The 5,000-nt window shown below is 47.8% G+C and overlaps 1 protein-coding gene across 1 annotated transcript in view; it reads right to left on the bottom strand.

The window, feature by feature from the left end:
* LOC310808746 (cadherin-4-like) overlaps positions 1-5,000 on the bottom strand; it is a gene marked incomplete at both ends in the record, with an annotated part of 253,217 nt that overhangs the window by 58,015 nt on the left and 190,202 nt on the right. The window lies entirely within an intron of this gene.

Raw genomic sequence — 5,000 nt, 5'->3', positions numbered from 1 at the left:
CACACACACACACACACTCACACCACCCCCCCCCCCCCGTGTCTCCAAAACATCACAATCCTCAAACCGACTAAGCTGGAGCTCATCAGCATGCCTTTCTGCTGCTCTCTGTTCTGTCCCTTATTCTAGATTTTCTCTCTTCTTCTCGCTGTTTGTTGTTGTTGCTGCGTCTGTCAGCGGAGCAGTGTAGTCATTAATCACTGGTAAACGTACGCTGAGGAGAATACAGACACCTCAGGGGGGTTCTCAAATTCCGTTCCGAAAACGCTGTTCTGAACGTGCTCCAGAGAAGAGGAGAAACTGGAGCACAGGTGGGACGGAAGGTAGAGATCAGTAAGAAAGCACACAGACAGATGCACCGCTGTGTACTACAGAGGCACACGTGCACACACACACACACACAGAGACACACACACACACACACACACACACACACACAGAGAAACACACACACAGACACACACACACACACACACACACACAGACACACACACACAAACACATACACACAGAGACACACACACACACAGACACACACACACAAACACACACACACACACAACACACACTCACTGCATGTACTTTGAGTCATTTTAACTATTAAGTGGTTGCAGTTGCACAGAGAAACACAAGGGGACATGGAAGGGCTACTGCATCACGTTCACTGCGGAAGGGCAGAGTAAATCACCAGAGCAGTGTGTGCTGCTCTCAGATCACCATGAACATCATACACTTCAATACCTGCTGTACCACGTGTATTGATCTCACTCACACAAACACGCTTGACGGCCGTGAAAATGTAGAGTGTGACAGAGTAAAATAGAACCTCTCCCTGAACATTCAAACGACGATTCTGTTGGTCTGCTACAGTAGGGCCTGAATTAACTGTCAACAAAGGCACAACAGGGGGCAAATAAACGCTTGGACCAAAATGTTTCTCTTCCTCAAAATCGATAAGGGCTTCAGAAAATTACCCACTTGTACCGGGACACTGGCCTACAGCTGTTGTGCAAACTAAACTCTCCCCGTGATAAGTCTGTCAATATATCTGCTGACATTTATTGAGAGATAAGACTACCCTTTATTGGAGAAGATATCTGCCAATTTTCTTCCAAGGGCAATCCTCAAAACTCTCCCCGAGGATAACCATGTCCCCCTAAAGAAAAGGCTAAGCTTCAGCTGAAATTGGACTACTATTCACACCTGTAATTTCAGGCTCTTCTACTGTCATAGCTGGGCTTGCTGTTAAATAAACAAATAAATAATACCTCAATGAAAGAAAAAGAGGCAACAAAAGAGAAGACAGCTAGAATAGTGGGAAAAGAAGCACAGATATGTGGATGGAGAAGAAGATAAAGTGAGCGCACAGGTGGGACGGAAGGTAGAGATCAGTAGGAAACCACACAGACAGATGCACTGCTGTGTACTACAGACGCACACACGCACACACACACACACACACACACACACACACACTCCTCTGTTATGTATGTCAGCAACACATAAAATACCATTATTCTCAGAGGTCTGTTTGTAGTTGTTATGTTTAACAGCCAGGGTGCAATTTGAAAGCTTTAAAGTGAATAAGGACCACTGTGTCCAAAACCATCACACAACAGTACAACATCTATTTTCACAGTGATGAAGCCTTTGTAAAGGACTAACAAGTCCATTTTCTCAGCAGGTTGAATTGGTTCAGCTACAGAAAGCTGCTGTGAGTACAGTAGGTAGCAACCGGATAGCCATACAGTACGGTCCCTATCATTACCTCACCGAGAGAGAGAGAGAGAGAGAGAGAGAGAGAGACAGAGAGACAGAGAGCCTACATAGACAACATGTTATTTATTCCAGCGTTCCAGAGGGGGATGGGATGATTCAGTATCAGACAACTTGTTCATACAGTGCCTGCAGTAAATATGTTCCCTGGTTAAGCTGTTGTTTCGCTGGGAGTTTGTTGGCTTTCTGCTGATGGTCGTTTTTAATGGGGAGAGGGGAGGGGGAGGGGGTGGGGGCAGGGGCGGGAGGGGGGGTTTTGAGTCTTTATTTACCCGAGCAAAGGAGATCGATTCTTCTCTGCCGCAGGAGAAGTGTGCGGATCAATGGAGAGTTTCAAAAAGCCTCTGTGAAAAATCAATGACTCTTACATGCCAAAGATGGCTGTTTGGCTTGAGAAGAAAGAAAACAGAACACCTGTTTTATGGAGAGACATTTTCGAGCTCCACTCCTTCTCTTTCTCTCTTTCTTGCTTTCCTTTTTTCCGAGAAAGACTCTCATGTTTTTTCTTTCTCTCGTCAATGGTCTTTACTTCTCGCTGCTTGTTAAGGTTCTGCAGCGTTCGCACCCATCTGCTGTTAGAGAGACACGGCGACCGCTGCACCACGAGCTCCGGCCAGACCCTCAGTCAAGATACGACACACCGCAATACTACTGAGGTAACTAGCGCTGCAGGCTAACTAAAAACCAAAGGCAAAAGGCCTTGGTGCACTACAAAGGAGGCTAGAGGTGGAGATGGTAACGCCAAGGGCCATGCGATAGGCTTAGATCTCAAAAGGTCTCAAAAAGGCCTTGAGAGCAGCACTAGATTTCTCTGTCGATGTGTGAGCTCTCTGTGGCCCCTCGGATCTGCGCTCTCACAGAGGCTTGGCCTTGAAGTGGAAGAAAGTGGAGTTGAGTGGATTTGAGTGAACTGAATTACTCTTACGCAATCAACACTTACCCCCAGCCCAGCCCAGCACCGCAGAGTCGAGTGGGTGCATGCATTGTCACCACAGCTGCCCCATCCGGTAGTGGCCTGATCAAAGTCACAGAGACGGGCCTTGTGGAGTGGCTAGTGAGGGCTACTGTCAGCTCCTCAGGGCCGTGTGGAGAGGGTGGTGATGGGTGCTGTCACCCTGTCTGTCCCACTGAAGCCTCCCTGGGTCAGGGTGTGGAGAGGAGCTGTGTGAAGGCAGACCACATCGCCTCCTGGATGTCGCTCAGCTCCGCGGTGGATGACAGAACAGCCCATTAAGGCTGGGATTGGCTTCACAGGCCATTAGAGAAGGTAGGCATCACACAGAGCCCACACAGACACACCACGGAGAGAGAGAGAGAGAGAGAGAGAGAGAGAGAGAGAGAGAGAGAGAGAAAGAGAGGGAGGGAGGTGAAGGGTGTCACAGCCTCACTGCTCACTCTAACAGACAACTGAAAGCCACGTCTCCTCTCCGTCCATCTCCCCGTCCCTCCCTCTCTCCTCCTTCCTGTGTTTCTGTCGGTCTCATTGTGAGAAACACCTTTGTAAGAGGAATAGATTTTTGGGTCCATGAAGCAATCATCTCTAACAATGGGAAACGATGAGGAAAAAAATAACAGAATAAAATCTGACCTCGCAATCTGATAATAACCACGACTCGAAATGTAGTGCTTAATTGCAGGTACCGTACCGTAGTAAGCCTCCTCTAAGGTAGCTGAAGATATGCTATGATTTTGTATTTATTTCGTCTTGTAAACCACACTACCGCAAATCTTCCCTCTCAGCTTGTCTCAACAGATAAAACAGAAGACAACGTCGCCTGAAAGACAAGGTGCTCTACATGGAGTGCACCAATCTTTAAATGGTTGCCTCAGAACCAAAGCACAAACACACAAACAACAACAACAACAACAACAAAGATAACAACATACAAAAAAACCCAAAAAACAAATAAAAGCTGGCGCCTTGTTAAAATGTGTCTTCTGCAGCTCTCCGGATGGCCCTCGCTGCACTCCAGTCATTATGAAAGAGAGGAACGGGAGCCTTAGACCCCGACAGAGGAATCATCACGCATCGCTTCTTTCCCTCCACCAGCTCCTCACGGGCCTATTTACAACACAACAGTGGATTGTGTTGGCTGCACGCTACTCTTCCAAACGCTCCTTTGATTCCCTCCCTCCTCGTCCTCCCTCCTCGTCCCCCCCCCTCCCCCCCTCGCTCCCTCTCTGTCTCCCCCCCCCACCCCCACCCCCACCCCATCTCCCTCTCCCCTCCCCTCCCCTCTGTTCTCTGATTTTTTACTGACCCCCCTGACACAGGAGAGCTGTCTCTCTGCTGCGGAGGCTCTGGGCCCTGACGGAAACGCCCAGGCCTGCCAGGGAGATGGGACACATGCCAGATCTCTAAATACCCCTTGCTCTCTCTCTCTCTCTCTCTCTCTCTCTCTCTCTCTTTCCCAACAAAGGCACAGAAACTTTCTCCTCTCCTCTTTCATTCCCATCTTTTTTCTATTCAATACTAAATTCCCTTCAAGTTGCTCCACAGGCTCCCCCTTGGGATGGAAGGAAAACAGGGTGAAAAACAAAGAAAGAGAGAACGGGGGGGGGGGGAAATGCTCCTTCTGCACTATTTAATACTAAAAGCAAAAACGTTGGGAGGGTTCTGTAAACAGCAGGGAAAAGCTGAAGGCTAGATATTTTTACAGAAGAAGATAGAGTGAAAGGGGTAGAGAGGAATGCGAAAGCAATTCGACGTTCTCATTGGGAGTGATGTTCTTAGATGAACTAGAGCACACACTACAGGCCCGGGTTCCAGACACGTGTCATTTTTTTCACAAAAATATTTGCGAGACTCAAGCGTTCTGTTGTGACAGAATCTCTGAAATTCAAAACACTCTGCAACACAGTGCCCTGCAAAACAGCGCACTAACAGAAACGTTTATTTATTCATGTTATTTTCGTTTCCACGCGGCTCTTAGAATCTCAACCCACAACACTCACCACCCCCCCCCCCCCCCCCCCCCCCTTTCCTTGTTCTGTTTACTTTCTGTACTTTTCAAAACTAGCAGTTTTGGGCTGAAATGTAATTTGTTGCGATGATAGTCACTTGTGTTGTTGCCCGCTGCCGCGTGTTGAATACTAAATGAGCTCTGTTGAAAAATGATCAAATGGAGCAAACATGCGGGTGTGTTAAAGCAAATATTTGCTCAGTTCGCAGGACACACACACAGGCTTATGAAAGCAATAACTACAGTTTAGACCAGAGTCAC

The sequence above is a fragment of the Argentina silus genome (assembly GCF_951799395.1).
Source record: "Argentina silus genome assembly, chromosome: 8".
NCBI classification, from domain to species: domain Eukaryota; kingdom Metazoa; phylum Chordata; class Actinopteri; order Argentiniformes; family Argentinidae; genus Argentina; species Argentina silus.
Note: the sequence above shows the minus strand (reverse complement) of the source record. Positions and strands in the feature narration are given on the sequence as shown.